We start from the raw sequence: 17714 nt of genomic DNA on the forward strand, positions 1-17714 counted from the left end.
TAGTTGAATTGGATTTGTACCAGCAAATAATATTTTTTTAAAAAAACCCTAAAAATATTAATTTGAGTAATTTTTAATCTAGCTTTCCACTCAGTTCTCAAAAGAAGTCTCACTTTGTGTTAAGTACATGGATACCTCTTGTTCTGTAATGGAAGTAAAATGATGGCCAATTGAAAGAAGTTTTTCTCCACTCTGACTTATAAGAACAATAGAGATTAGAACCAATCTAATCTCTCTACTCCCCATCCTCTGAAAAAAAGTCCTTAGGATGAAGTATGTTTGTTTAGAGCTGGCATTTAAAACAATTCCTTATTTGAGTCTTCAATGTATAAATTGGTTATGAGAAAGAGTACATATTTATTAAAGGCTCTTTAACAAATTGTAGAGTATTAATATCATTCATTGTAAATTATAAACTTTGAAAAATGAATCTTATTAGGAAAAGATTGAGAAATACATCTTGAGAGCTTGAAGTCCTGATAGTTTTTTTTTTAAGTATTCAGAACTCTGATTAATAAATTTGCCTTATTTTCGTTGCTTTAATTTTATAAAGCTCTGTAAAAATTAACTTTCCATAATGGTTCAAAATTGATTGCTTTAATCCAATCACAGTTTATTCAAAGGAGGAAGAAAGTGAAACTTTACAGGTTTCCTGTCATCTGTCACCCTATTCTGACTTTCAGACATGTTATTTCAATTAATCCTAACAGCTTATTTATAGAGGAGGAAACTAAAGTTCAGAGATGTCGATCGGCTAGCTAAAGGTCATCGAGTGTTTAAATGGGGACGATAAAGTTTTTTAGATTACAAGCCCATACTTGAAATAATAGGCTTAATCATTTGCAATTTCAATTCGCCAATCATCATTTGAAATAAATAGGTCAGTGCAAGCCTTGAAAATATTTAAAAATAAAGATGGTATAGTACTCTTCAGTAAAATGGGAAGGCTAAAAAATGTACAATTTGGGGATGGCTAATTAATAGCTCTAATAAATCAGAAGTTAAGACTCAAAACAAAGTGAATATTTAAATTAATGATGACTTTCATTAAGGAATTGGGGGTGGAGGGGGAGACAATGTTCATGATAGCACTTTTATTTTTATTCTTTAATTTTTGTTGCTTGCTTTGTGTTGTGTTATGATGTAAGCTGTATTAAATCTTTAGGGTCACAGATTTAATATTAATAGACCACAAGAACAAATGTGTTCACTCAGCTTCTATTTCACTCTGTCTGCTCTGTCTAAAAGCATTGTTGTCACATTGGGAAAGGTGAAACTAATATTGTTAAGAGGGAATTGAAGCCACAGATAGATAAAGAGAGTGTAAATGGGGACCCAGGTGCTCTAAATGAATTTCAAGCTGGGCAAAGAACAAGTGCAGAGACCACAGAGAAAACTTCCTTTGGTAATTCTTGAGGAATTGAAGAAAAGGAAAGCAATTCCTTATAATTAAAAGTAATTATAATCCTCAGTCTCAGAAAATAAAAGAAGAAAGTGGATTCTACAGGCTGAAAGTAATTTAAATTTATAAAGAAAAATGGAAAGCTTAATACAATCTACCAATGGTGCTGATGGATGTGCGGCTAGCTGGGAAAAAAAAACAAAACCAAACCTGTCTTTTTCCTCTAATTAACTTTACCTTGTGCTTCATGAGAGTAAAAGGAAGAGGACTGAATATTCACTTGGTCTGAAACAACAACAACAACAACAACAACAACAACAAAGATTTAGAGCGAAGATTCATAAAATAGTCTGGGTTGAGCAGATGAAACTCTCTGGAAGTTGAATGATTACAAGCATTCAGTCCCAATCCTTCATCTGTAAGTACAGTAGTGTCCCCTTATCCGTAGGAGATACACTCCAAGACCTCCAGTGGATGTCTGAAACTGCAGTTAGTACCAAACCTTATATACTATGTTTTTTCTATGTGCACATACATATGATAAAGTTTAATTTATAAATTAGACACAGTTAGAGATTAACAACAATAACTACTAATAAAATAGAAACATTAGAACAATATACTATAACAAAAGTTATGTAATCTCTCTCTCTCAAAATATCTTACTGTACTGTATTCACCCTTCTTTTGATGTCTATATGAAGTGAGGTGAATGATGCAGATATTGTGTTGTTATGTTAGGCTTCTATTGACCTAAAAATATGTCAGAAGAAGGATCATTGAGCTTTGATGATGTCATGTCTTCCAACAACAAATTTAATGCCTTTTCCATCATAACGAAAGCGCCACCATAGCCATGACTTTTGCAGTTTGAGGTGCTCCCACAAAACTATTACAACTTTCTTTTTCCTTCTTCACAATTTCATGGATAGAAGATTCTTCCTTACCATAGATCTTAGCAAACTCAGCATACATTTTTTTCTTTCCCTATTAAGTAGAGAACTTTCACTTTTTCACTAAAAGGAAGCACTTTATGGCTTCTGTTTGGCATGTCCCAATTGCCAGCATCACTACTCTTGCGCTTTGGGGCCATTATTTAGTAAAATAAGGGTTACTCGAACACAAGCCCTGGGATGTGATAACCAACATGGCTACTAGTGACTAAAGGGTAAAAAGCGTCTACAACGTGGATACACTGGAAAAAGAAATGATTCACGGGAGATTTCATCGCACTGCTCAGAAGGACGTGCAATTTAAAGTATGTGAATTGTTTATTTCTGGAATTTTCCATTTAATATTTTTGAACTACAGTAGACCTTGGGTAACTGAAACAGCAGAAAGTTAAACCATGGAAAAGGGGAAGATTACAAATAGATAAAGCATTTGAAAATCAATTTTTATTCAAATATATTATATATACATATCTTTCTGCTATATATGTGTATATATGTGGGGGAGTCACCTTTTGCAAAAACTACTTTGGATACTGAGAATAATGGTTTGACACTTCCAGCACACAAATCTCCCAGCATTCTACACGGGAATATAATTAAAAGTATGTTAATAGGACAATTTGATGTAAAATATTCCTGAAAGGAAATTTTCGGTAAGGATAAATTGGGTATGAACAAAATTAACAGAAAGATATTACTGTCAAGCTACATGGCTTTTGGTTTCACTCCAACAAGAGGTCTCAAATTGTGTGTCATTTGTGGTGGTGGGTGTGAAACATTTATAATGTGTGAGATGAATACTATTGTGTTTCTGCTTAACGCTGGAAAACTGTCAACCCCATTTCAAGGAAGCATTGGCACATGGAGTCTGACTCATGCTGAGAGAGTTGAAAATTATAACCTTTCAGTAGCACATTAGTCTTCATTTTCCAATTTATTTGTAGCATTTTCTGACTGTAAGGCATTTTCGTAGCATACATATATTGCTATAGTTACTTAAAAGTCACATTTCATTCTAAAGCAAAGTGGATGATAAGTAAGTAGGCTGTCTTTCTCCATCCCCCGCCCTCCCCCCAGAGAAAACAGATTGTGGAATATGAGCTTGCCAGTATAATTTGAGATAGCAATTGAAGTGAGATAAAGAGTAGCTTAGTGAGTACCAGAATACTAAACTGGGAATCAAGAGGGATAGTTGTATTCCTAAAATTCATGATGTAACCTTGAACATGTTAATTTTTTTATTATTCGTCTTTCTTTTTTGATAAAATCAGAATGATATTCAAGTTTTATCTACCTCATGGGGATGCTCTGATGCCGTAGGAGATAAAACGTGAGCCATGGGAATCAGCAGAAATGCTCAAGGTCACCGCCTATTTCCCTCCTTTAATTCACTCATTATCAGAATAATAAATACCTCTTTGGTGCTTGTATGGCCCTTACTCCATGCCTTGTATTACAATATTTTCTCAATGATCCTATGTGTTACTTTTATAATGATTTTTATTTATTTGCTTTTTTTTTTTTTAATTTAGAGGGGAAAAAATAGAGCCTAGCTGTGTCTGTTTATAAATTGGGATTGTAGAGAAAAATAAATCCTGAAGTTAGCTGATGCAGATATCCAGTAACACTCTGATACTAGCATGTGATAATAGTATGCCCAAATTGTTCCAAAATAGTGGATTGGTGCCCCATGCCTGGTGATGACTCAGTGTTTATCATATCGGGCAGGCCTGGTCAAATTCCCCCTGCCAATACCTGCAACTCTTTGCCTACAGGCTTCCTCTGACCACTAGAACCCACTCTGCTCCCCTTGGGCAGACCGGGAAAGCCAGGGAACCGATGCAGCATCACTAAGACACTCACGAGAGACCCAGGACAGCTTTCAAGCAACAACTGACAGGAGCTGATGATAAAGACTCCAACTCTGGCCTTGTTTCTAGATCAGAGTCAGCTCTCAGATCCAAAGCCAATCAACTGAAGCCACTGAAAGCATTTTACCTGTGATACCAGAGGAAGTACATATAGAAGAGTTTCCCTGATCTCACCCCCAAAGGACCTATAGCCATTTACCCTTGCAGTTGTACACTGAGGATAAGGGAATGGCCGGATCACTTGAGGAATATTTGGTAGAGTGTCTGAGCAAATCACTGAATAGCCCCTCTATTAGAGTGGAGGGAATGGAGACTAGGTGATAAATAGAGAAGTGGCTCAAGTCTGTCTTTCAGTGGGTCATTTTCTCAGTGTCTAGAAGCATAATTCAGATGATATCCTTACCCTGTGTGAAACTCTCCCATTATTTTAAGTCTGGGGAATAAGACTGCGGATGGGCCTGTGGCAAAGGGAACAGTAGGGGTTCCATCAAAATCTCTCATCATTGGCAGGTAAAGAGAGGAATTTCTACATTGCCAGAGATCATTGTCTCTGATAATTATAAGTAGATAGGATTGTTGCTGTATAATGAGGCAACAGGAATAGATCTGGAACCCAGAGAATTCGTTAGAGTGCCTCTTGATACTTCCATGCCCTCCAGTAACTGTAAATGATCAAGTGTAATGACTACAACATCACTAAGACACTCACAAGGGGCCCAGTCTTCTCAGAGATAAAGGTGTAGGTTACCCCGCTGTGTAAGCAACCTCCACGTGCCGAAGTGGTGGCTGAGGGTGAGAGAGATCTAGAATGGTAGAAGAAGGAGGCGATAATTATCAATCATGTCCTTGAAATCAGTTGTAACAATGGGGACTGTAGCTTATCCAGTGACCTCTTGTGACTGGCTATAACTTGAAGTCGTATGAGATAGTTAACAGGGGGCACAATTGGATGTGTGAGAGGCAAGGAACAGACTATAGCAGAAACCACCAGAGCCTTGCTCTCAACCCCTTGACCACTTTCCATTTTCTTGGCTCAATTTTCTACAGCCTGCATTTTTAACTGCCTCAGGGCTCTCTCTGTCCTGGAGCTGACGGGAAATGCCAGGGAATCAATCTGCCCCTACCCTGGAGCACACTTCCACCAAAGCCAAGGGGAATTGGTGGGTAAATACCCAGATCTCTCACTCCTTGGGTGAGATAACTCTGAGTTACATCTACATTGTCTCCCAGACTTTTCAGAGGAATTAAACTCTTGTTGCCTATAGTGGTCTCTTGTTGACAACACATCCTTTTTTGCCTGCCTTTCCTTCCATTTCATTCGTCTACTCCTCTAGTGTTTTGTTTTGTTTGGTTGGTTTTTTTTTGTTTTTTTTTTTATCATATTCCAAATAAATTGAATTCTTGTCTCATATTTGTGTTTGAGGGGACACAACTTTTTAGGGATGTATATTCTGTTAACAATTGCAAAGAAGGAAGTATTTACTGGATAATTTCTCTTTTAGAAATAAGCAAAGATTTACTGCCTCTCATGCACAAACCCATTGTTTTCACCCTCCCACCCCCTCCAGAGGACCGAAAACAACCAGTACTTTTTTCTTTAGACCTTCATGTTCTCCTTAAAGACCTTGATAAGGGGGTGGGAGCAGCTATAGAATTTTTTCATTTTAGGTGGAAATAATGTGAAAGTGAATGCGTACAGAAAGGAAAGGATTTGATCATTACAGGTAATATTTATTCAGCACATCTATATACCAGATCCTCTGGAAACTGCCTTGCATGCTTTATTTCTTATTCTCACAGCAACTTTAGGAAGTACAGGATTGTTATTCCCACTTTACTGGTGAGAAAATGGAAGGATGTAGAGTTCATACAGCTGGGAGGATTCAAGTTTGGACATGGCTGCCTTGGAATTTCATGCATGCACTTTCCTCTATGCTACAGAGATTCCCTGCAATAAAATAAAACAGGCTCTGTACATCTCCCAGGCTTGTAGCTTAGAGTATATACCAACTTGTGTAATTCCTCAAACCAGAACCATTAAAAAGCCTGAGAGAGAATATCAATTATGAGAACAAGGAGGAAAGTGTCTTAATAAATGCAGTTTGTACTCACCAGGACTCCGGTCATCACCTGCACTGCTCAGCCAGCTATAAAGCAAGCAATCCAAGTACCCGACATGAGTAAATTGCTGAAAGTATGAAAACATAAGAAACTCACAACAGTGCTCTACTCAAACTTTCTTTTTCATTGCAAATATGCATACCTCAAGAAAATAGATAGGCATAAAAATAAAGTGAGACACCAAACACATGATCCATAAGAGAGAAATTGATTCTAAAAACTGAAAAATGGACTTCATTAAAAACAGAAAACAAACAAACGATATAAAACAAAACAAAAAACTTTTACTCTGTGAAATATCCTGCAAAAAGATGAAGTGCACAGTAGGAGAAAATATTTGCAAACTACATATCCATCAAAGGACTAGTACCTAGAATATATAAAGAACACTGAAAACTCAACAGTAAAAAAAATTAGAAATAAAAAATTTAAAAATGGGCAACAGACATGAAAAGACATTTCACTGAAAAGGACATACAGATGACAAATAAACACATGAACCAATACTCAATCTCATTAACCGCTAGGGAAATGCAAATTAAAACCTCAATGAGCTATCATCGCACACCTAACAAAAGGGCTACAATTTAAAAAAAAGAAAAATAGTGATAATCCAAAGTATTGGCAAGAATTTGGAGAAACTGCATCACTCATACATTACTGGTGGGAATTTAAAATTGTACAGCCACTCTGGAAAAGAGTACAGCAGCTTCTTATAAAAATAAACATACATTTACCATGTGATCCAGCAAGTACTCTTGGTCATTTATGCCAGAATAAAGAAAACATATGTTCAAACAAAATCTTGTACATAAATTTCCATAACATTTTTTTTCATAATATCCCAAAACTAGAAGCAATCCAAATGCCTTTCAGTGAGTAAATGGTTAAACAAAGTGTTACATCCATATGATGGAACAATACTCAGCAATAAAAATGGACAACCTATTGATACACATGATGACCTGAAAAGATCTCAAGGGAACTATGCTGAGTGAAAATATCTCAAAAGTGTGTATATTGTATGAGTCTGTTTATATAGCATTCTTAAAGTGACATAATTATAGAGATGAAGAACAGATTAGTGGTTGCCATGAGTTAGGGAATAGGGCAGAGAGAGAAGTGGCTGAGGCTATAAAAGGGTAGCTCAGGGGTTCCTTGTGATGAAATTACTCTGTATCTTAAATGTGGTGGTTGTCCCACTATTCCACATGTTCGATAAAATCTCATTGAACTAAACATACACATATAACATGCACATATGCACACTCACATACACATGAGTACATGTAAAACTTGAAATATGAATAAGGTCAATGGATTGTATCAATATTAATTTCCTTGTTGTGATATTGTACTGTAATTATGCAAGATGTTACCATGGGGAGAAGCTGAGTGAAAGGTATATGGAATTTCTCTGTAATATATTTTATAAGCACATGTGATCTACAATTATATCAAAATAATTTTTTTAGGTTTTGGAGAAACATGGTGGAGTGAGAGACATCCCCAGATCTCTCCCCTTGAAACAACAATAAGCTGAACATCTAAAACTCAACAAAAAGCACCAAACTGCACACCAGCACGTCTGAGTGTGGGATCTGTGCATAAGAGCTACCACAGGTCAGAACCCTGAGTGTCAGGTGGTGGACTGGGAGAAATAAAGAAGCTGCCTCTTGCAGCCACTGGAGCTCCCTGTAGGAGGGAGAAGGGAGAAGGTGTAACGAGTTCCCCGAACAGTCCTGCCTGGGAGAGTTATGAGTTCCACATGACTGGCAGCAGGGCCCAGTCATCAGAGCAGAAAGCAGAGAAGTAGGATGGCTGAGAAACAACAGTTGATTTTTACCAGTGGTGTTTGCAAAACCAAGGCTGAGCTGCAGCCTCCAACCCCTAAATCAAAGGATCCCTCCCCTCATATCATCCGAGACCGAACACCACGGAGCCCCAAGGGAATCTGAGCACATGCTACCAAAACTGTTGCTAACACTGACAGGGACAGAGACTGAGGGTAGTGAGCATGATTAAATATCTACAAAGAAATAAAAAGGTAATATTAAGGCTTTATATAAAGCAGGGATCCAAGAAACTTAAACGCCACCTACAGGAAACCAAAAGGAAAGTGCCTTCTTTGCAGCAAGCTAAAGAGACACCTTTATATAATAAATCATCTTTCTGGAAAAAAAGCAGAATACATTTTCATTAATGCCCAGGCAGAGAAATAGTCCATTAAACATCATGAACAACCAAGGTTACGAGGCATCTCAGAAAGAAAGAGAAAAATCTCCAGAAAGTAAGTTTATAGACATAGAAATATACAACTTAAATGACAGAGAATTCAGGATGGTACTTTTGAAAAAATTTAGTGAGTTCTGAAACAAGTCATATCAACAATTGAATCAGGAATTGAAAAAACAACTAGATGAGCAGAGCAAAGAGATTGAAACCCTCAAAAAGAACAGAATAGATCTTCTGGAGATAAAAAACACACTGCAAGAGTTGAAAAATGAAATAGCAAGCTTGGGAAATAGAGTTAACCAAATGGAGGAAAGGATAAGTGGTATTGAAGACAGAAATCTAGAAATAAATCAGAAAGAAGAAGAGAGAAATCAAAGAATGAAAAATAATGAAAGAGAAATACAAGAACTGGCTGATACCATCAGGAGAGGAAACATAAGAATAATGAGCATTATCAAAAGCAAGGAAAAGGAATAGGGATTAGAAAGCATTTTCAGAAAAATAGTTGATGAGAATTTCCCATATCTAAGGAATGAGCTGGAGCTTGGAACTCAAGAAGTCAACAGAATACCCAATTATCTCAACTCAAAAAGGCCTTTCACCAAGACACATTGTATTAAAGTTATCAAAAATCAAAAACAAAGACAGAATTCTCAGGGCAACCAGGGAGAAGAAAACAGTAACTTATAAAAGAAAACCCATTAGATTATCGTCAGACTTCTCAGCACATACTTTGCAAGCCAAAAAGGAGTGGAATGAAATATTCAAAATATTAAGTAAAAGGAAATACTATCCTAGAATAATGTATCCAGCTAAACTCTCCTTTAGATATGAAGGAGAAATTAAGACCTTTTCAGACATATAAAAATTGAGGGAATTCTCCACTGCGAGGCCTGCACTACAGGAAATACTGAAAGGGGTCAGCTCACCTAAAACGAAATGACAAAGGAAAAGAATACATATTCAGAAGTAAGATGATTATCAAGCAAATAGAAGCAGAGGAGTGCAACCCTTACTAAGAACAGGGCATTTATAAGCTTAAATAATAAAAAGAGAATTGCTATAGCAAGATAGTAATGAACGTTCAGCATACATAGGGACAAACTGAGACAACAATGACTGAAAAGGGGAAGATTCAAAGATTCAAATTAGCAAAGGGAAATGGAGATGAGGTACATGCAGAAGAAAATGGACAACCGTATATATGTAACTATCCTTTACATATTCGTAATGGTAACCACACACCAAAGATTCAGAACTGAAGTATATAACATAAAACAAGAAGAACCAGAAAGTAAACTCACAAAAGCCAACCAAAGAAAACTGAAACACAAGGACAAGGAAGCAATGGAAACACCGAACTACCAGAAAGCAAAAGATAAAATGGCGATGAGAAGACCTCATATTTCAATAATCACCCTAAATGTAAATGGACTGAACTCATCAATAAAAAAGCACAGAGTTGCAGAATGGATCAAAAAACAAAACCCAACCATATGCTGCCTTCAGGAGACACATCTCAGCTCCAAAGACAAATATACACTCAAAGTGAAAGGGAGGAAAATGATATTTCAAGCAAATGGCATTCAGAGAAAAGCGGGAGTAGCGGTACTAATATCAAATGAAATAGACTTCAAAATGAAAAAGGTAAAGAAAGATACTGAGGAACACTTCATAATGATAAAGAGAATCATGCACCAAGAAGACGTAACACTTATTAGTATCTAAGCTCCTAATCAGGGAGCCCCGAAATATATAAAATAATTACTGACAGAACTAAAGAGAGAAACAGAACAAAACACTATTGTAGTAGGGGACCAAAATACCCCACTGTCAGATTTGGACAGATCATTCAAACAGAAAATCAATAAGGGAATAATATCCTTAAATAACACATTAGACCATCTGGACATAATTAACATTTACAGAGCCTTCCATCCCAAAACAGCTGATTATATATTCTTCTCTAGTGCACGTGGAACATCCTCAAGGATCAACCACATACTGGGACACAGAGATAACCTTAACAAATATAAGAGGGCTGAAATCATACCAACCATATCCTCTGATCATAATGCTTTGAAATTAGAGATCAACTTCAAAAAGAAATCAGAAAGAACCACACATACATGGAGATTAAACAACATGCTACTGAAGAATAACTGGGTCAGAGAAGAAATAAAAAGAGAGATTGAGAGATACATAGAAACAAATGATAATGATAGTACAACATATCAAAACTTTTTGGACATGGCAAAAGCGGTCATAAGAGGAAAGTTCGTATCATTACAGGCCTATCTCCAAAACCAAGAGTGAGCCCAAATAAACAACTTAATGCTCCATCTTAAAAAACTAGAAAAAGAAGAACAAATGAAGCCTAAAGTCAGCAGAAGGAAAGAAATAATCAAAATCAGAGCAGAAATAAATGAAATTAAAAACAAAACAAAAAAAATGATAGAAAAAACAAATGCAACAAAGAGCTGGTTCTTTGAGAAGGTTAATAAAATTGACAAACCCCTGGCTAGACTCACTAAAGAAAAAAGAAAGGACACAAACAAAATCAGGGATGAAAGAAGAGAAATTACTACTGATATCGCAGAAATACAAAGGATCATACAAAAATACTATGATAAACTATATAACACCAAATTTAATAACCTAGAAGAGATGGTCCAGTATTTAGAAAATACAATCGTCCTAGACTAAATCAAGAAAACTGGAAAATCTAAAAAGACCGATTAGCAGTATGGAAATTGAAACAATCTCAAAAACCTACCAAAAAGTAAAAGTCCAGGGGCATTGAATTCTACCAAACATTCAAAGAAGATTTAATACCTATTCTCCTCAAACTCTTCCAAAAAATCGAAGAGGAGGCAATACTTCTCAACTCATTTTATGAGGCCAGTATTACCCTGATACCAAAACCTGGTAAAGATAACACAAAAAAAGAAAACTACAGATAGATATCTCTCATGAACACAGATGCAAAAATCCTAAATAAGATACTAGTGAACCGAATACAGCAACATATTAAAAAGATTATATGCCACGATCAAGTTGGCTTCATCCCAGAGGCACAGGGATGGTTCAACATAAGCAAAGCAATTAATGTGATACACCACATAAACAAATTAAAAAATAAGAATCATATGATCATATCAATAAATACAGAAAAAGCCTTTGACAAGATACAGCATCCAGTTTTGATCAAAACACTTAACAAAATTGGTATAGAAGGAAAGCACCTTACCATAATAAAGGCCATATATGACATACCCTCAGCCAACATTATACTCAATGGTGAAAAAGTAAAAACCTTCCCTCTAAGATCAGAAACAAGGCAAGGCTGTCCACTATCGCCACTGTTATTCAATATAACATTAGAGGTCATAGCGAGTGCAATCAGACAAGAGAAAGATATAAAAGGCATCCAAATAGGAAACGAAGAAGTCAAACTGTCACTATTTGCGAATGACATGATTCTCTAAGTAGAAAAAATCCTAAAGACTCCACAAGAACATAACTAGAAACAATAAGCAAATACAGTAAAGTTTCTGGATACAAAATCAATGTTCAAAAATCCATAGGCTTCCTATACTCTAATAATGAAGTGTCAGAAAAAGAAGTGGAAAAAATAATTCCTTTTGCATTTGCAACAAAAAGAATAAAATATCTAGTCAAAACCACAATGAGATATCATCTAACATCTGTTAGAATAGCTATAATCAACAGGACAAGAAATAACAAATGTTGGAGAGGATGCGGAGAAAAAGGGACCCTCATACACTGCTGGTGGGACTGAAATTGGTACAGCCACTATGGAAAACAGTATGGAGGTTCTTCAAAAAACTAAGAATTAATCAAAACTAAGAATATGATCCAGCAATCTCTCTACTGGATATTTACCCCAAAAACCTGAAAACCCATAGCTAAAAAGATATTTGCACACTGATGTTCATAGCAGCATTATTCACAGTGGCCAGGACATGGAAGCAACCAAAGTGTCCTACGATAGATGATTGGCTAAAGAAGCTGTGGTACATATATACAATGGAATATTACTCAGCCATAAGAAGCGATGAAATACTGCCATTTGTGACAACATGGATGGACCTTAAGATAATCATGCTAAGCAAAATAAGCCAGACAGAAAAAGTTGAAAATCACATGATATCATTTATATGTGGGATATAAACCTAAAAGCAACGAATGAACAGGACAAACAAATAGAGACTCATGGACATAGACTATAGACTAGTGGTTATCAGAGGGTAGAGGGTGGGGGGGCAGGGGAGATAGATGGTAAAGGGAGTCAAATATGTAGTGACAGAAAGAAATCTAACTATGGGAGGTGAACACACAGTGTAAATATATATATGTCTTATTGTTAAAGTGTACAGCTGAAACATTGGATTTCTTTAACCAATGTCACTATAAAAAAATTAATTAATTAATATAATAATAATTATTTAATATTTAGATACAGTGGAATTGGATCATGTGATATAGCAATTTTTATCTTTGCTTATAATGATTAAAATATGTTAACCTTCACAGAATGATGAATGGAGAACTCATTTGCCTTTTTGATGCGAAGGTTGACCACTTGTTTTTTTAAAGCAAATAGAGTGATGAGATCCAGCAATAAATTAAAACATATTGGCTTTCTAACAAGGACTCTTAGTTTTTCATATGTCACATGTCAACAGAGCATAGCAGAAACGATCATGATGTAGTCATCACCCCCATGTTCTAAGTCCGGTTTTGCCTTTTTCTAGCGTAAGCCAGGTTTGACCTGTGGTAATTAATAATAATACAACACAAATATGATTTCCTTTTAAACATCGCTATTTAGAATGTCTCTCCCTCACTGAATATTCTGAAAGTATCTTATTTAACTTGCAGCAGGCGAGAACAGCTTTTCTCGTATTTTACCTCTTGAACTCATATACCATGATCCAATCTTTTTTTTTTAACATATGGATGGAAGACTTCAATCATATTCATTGAACTTTACACATCTGCTCAAATAGCAAAATGTGCCCAACCCAGAACCTCTCAGAACTCCTAGCAGACTTCATTCCTTACATGCATGGCTGGTAATCCAGTAGAGCAGACTTTTCCCAATATCTCACTCTCTCTTCAGCCAAAATAAAACTCATTCATTCCAAATGACTGTGTCATTAGAGGAACATTTGTTAGCTGTGTGTGTTGATCTAACTCTACCTTTAACAAGAACATAGCCACGATTAAAAGAGCTGACGAGGCACATATGAGAAGATCTCAGAGGTTTTCTCTGTCTTAGGTTTATATATTGGACAAAAAGGTCATGAGTTTTAAAATGCTGAACTGTGACTTTAGCTTGCAATTATGTTGCTGTGTTCACATTCTAATACATACCTGACTAATACTATTTTTTCTCTCTTGAATGTTGAGAGATGATGTTGGTATATCGAGGGAACACATTGTAATGAGAGGGTTACTATCCTAATACATGTTTATGACTTTAAATCAGGTAGGCTTTAAAGGAACTTTGGAAAAGGGAATGGCCATCTCAAGCAAATATATGCAATGGAAAGAGAATCTGGTAGAAATCTCTTTGGTTTATTGTTCCAAGAGAAGGTTTTGATTAAAATCGTTTGTAGCAAATATTCTTTAAGGTAAGAAAATCAAATTTGGACAAATATCACTTGAAACTTATAAGAGGTGATAGATGCAAAGTGATCTTTTAAATTTTTTTTATATTTCAGCAGTTAAACTTTTTTTACTTTTTAAATATTTTATTTTTGTTGTTGCTGTTTTTCTTTTCTACGAAAGGCAGATAATGGTTGTTGATCTGCAATTGTTGCGCACTCTTTGAAAGAGAGTAGGAAGCTGAGGAAGAAGCTCTGAGAATGTGTTCAATGGCATGACCAAGGGGCTTCAAAGCCTCACTAGAGGCTCCCCAGGGTCTCTCTCCTGTCCCTCTCAGCCTGCCCTAGCTCATGTCTACGCCATTGAAGACCCATTCAGTGAACTTCTTCAGCTTATTGGAGGCATTCTGGACCCCTTCTGCAGGTTGCCCTCTCTCAAGTGCTGAATTTCTGCTTGGAGGTGGGCCTTGCCTTTTTTTTTCTTTTTCAGATCTTTCTGAAGCATCTTCAACATCTTCTCCAGTTGGTCCACTTTAGAAGCCAGAACAGGAGAGGAGTCCTTACTGCTGCTCTAAGACTTCATCTGGGCCAGAGCCTGGTCCCCCAACTGGTCTTTGTTGGATCCAGCATTCAGGGGGTGATGGTTTTCATGAAATAAATTCTAAAGATCAAAACAGAACACAGTAAGATTGTGCAGGACTATAGAAATAGGCAACATTTTAAAGCTACCATCATAAAGGGAATCAAATTTTTAAGTCACCATATAGGGTCTAAAGGGTCTAATTTTATTTTTTAGGAGGGGATGCATTGGCTGGAAATGGGTCTAAAATTTGGAAGAAGCAGCACAAAGAAAAAGAACCTACCCCAGAGACTAATGGGTCCTTGTCAAACAATAAGTAGCAAATATTTATCACCATATTAAAAGGTCATTAGCCTCTAAAAGTACGTAAGCAAATAAATGAACTCAAACAGGCCTTGACTTACGTGGGGGGTTTGGTGTTTCCATGCCACCAGACTCCCCACATAAGTCAAGGCCTATGTAGGTTCATTACTTCCTTGGCGTGGGCTTCTCGAGGTTTTCAGCACCAGCACTCTATGGGTGAAGGGCAGACTTGGTGGTGGTTAATATGGGAGATATTTGCATGTGTAGACATTTCCAGTGATTCTTATCTAATCTTTGTCTCATCGCTGCAGCCACCACTCCCCCCACAATCATGTCAAAAATAACAACTCTGAAACAAATAAAAGCAGGTGAGGAATTGGATGAAGAAATAAAAGAAAATAGTTTCCTGGATTTAACTCTTTTTCTGGAGCCCCCACAGTTGGAAATCTGCCGAAACACCAGCAGCTAAGTACCAATTACGCACGCCTCAGGGTCCAGATTTCCAGTGCTCTGGACCATGTATCCCTTTTGTTACCCACTGGCCTTTAGCAAAGTCTTCTTTTGACTTCCAGCTGTGTCTCACAGGAATTGTGAGATAAAAGGGAAGGGTGAATTGTCCACCGTGAGCTGGAATTCTAAAAAGCAAATGGAGAGCATGGAGATGGCAGTGGGAACTAGAAGAGATCCCAAGAGGAAAGTAAGCCTTTGGCAAGAGCTGGGGTCATGTGCTCCTGCTGGCACACCCCACCAGGTCATCCTCCTACAGGGCGGTCTTGGAGTCTCTGGACTTCGTACTCCCAGAGTTACTTTGGTGATAATGAGATTTCCCCCGCTACCACCACTTCTGATACCACTTTCCGAGCCCATTTGCTGTCTCAGGCTTTACTCTGTGCATTAAAGGCCCCAAAGCCAATTTGTCCAGAAGAGCATGATAAATTGGACATACACCAGATCTTAAATGTATCCATCAGGTCCAGGCAAACTATGGCCTCTGGCCAAATCTGGCCCATCATCTGTTTTTATCAATAAAGTTTTATTGGAAAACTGCCATGTCCATTTGTACTATCTATGACTGATTTCATGCTATAGAATTGATTAGTTGTAACAAAGACAACTTGACCCAAAAAGCCTAAAATATTTACTATCTGGTCTTTATGGAAAAATTTTGCTGACATCTGGTATAGATAGTAAAAATAAGAAAATAAAAAGAAATGCACACTTAGTACTGAACTTTTTAAAGCTCCTTTCAAATTCATAACCCTTTTTGAATATCTCTATCTACTCTCTTTGATTTTCTCACGATAACCCTGCATGAGAAAATATAGTTTAAAAACATATATAAACAAGCACAGGGCTTGAATACAACGTGTGATAATAATCTGTTTATTATAATTTCCACACATTCTATTTGCTAGAAAGGGCAAGTGCCAATCATGTTATTAATTTCTGACCTTCTCAGGTCTAAGGTAAAATTAACTGCAGATAATTTCACTAGCAATTCTCCCCTGATTCTAAGGATGTGGCAATGAGAGCAGTAGAACAGAGGGAACTGGGACCTTCTCATACACTGGCAGCTGCAGGCCATCCTGTCAGCCCTGACCTTTGAGAAAAGGCACATGTAGCAACCACTTCAAATAGAAATCACCCATGCAAAGAGATGCTGCTTCCTATCAAACATCTTCAATGTCATGTGCATTGAGACTTCTTTTTATGAGATGGCTTTAAATTTTTCTTCTTTGAACTTTATATTTTTCAAACTTCCTAAGATAAATATATATTACCTTTGTAATCAGGAAAAAATGCTATTTAAAAATAAATTATACAAAAGCCCATTGTTTTCATATGCACTATTTAGATTATGTATATACTATTTAGATTATGTATATATCATCCCACAAAGCTAATCAAAAAATGACTGCATTGTCATATACCATGTTCTATGGTCACCCAAGTTTTTAGTTATCCCCAAGGGTTATCTATGATTTCCCCCTGAACTCCTTTGTAGAGAATATATTTTTTAAAATAGAGTTTATTTTTTAGAACAGTTTTAAATTTCCAAAAAAAAAAAAAAAAATTAAGAAGATAATACAGAGAGTTTCCATATACCCATTCCATTCATAGTTTCCTCTATTAACATCTTACGTTAGGATGGTCACTTTTGCTACAATTAATAAACCCATATTGATACATTATTAACTAAAGTTGATAATGTATCTGAACTTCCTTTGTTTTACCTAATGCTCTATCTCTGTTTCAGGATCTCATTACATCCCTTCTTGGCTGTGACAGTTTCTTAGACTTTCCTTGTTTTTGATGACCTTTACAATTTTGTGAAGTATTTATCAGATATATTGTAAGATATCCCACCACTGGGATTTATATAATGTTTTTCATATGATTTGACTAGGGTTATGGTTTTTGGGGGGAGGAAATCACAGAGGTAAAGTGACATTTTCATCACATCATATTAAGCGTGTATACTATTAACATATGTAACTATTGATGTTGACCTTGATCAACTGGCTACCGTAACATTTGCCAGGTTTCCCCAACGTGTAGTTACTTTTTTCCCTCTCCTTTTCCATACTGTACTCTTTGGAAGGAAGTCACTATGCA

The sequence above is a fragment of the Pteropus medius genome, unplaced genomic scaffold, assembly GCF_902729225.1.
Source record: "Pteropus medius unplaced genomic scaffold, Ma_sr-lr_union100, whole genome shotgun sequence".
Taxonomy (NCBI): Eukaryota; Metazoa; Chordata; class Mammalia; order Chiroptera; family Pteropodidae; genus Pteropus; species Pteropus medius.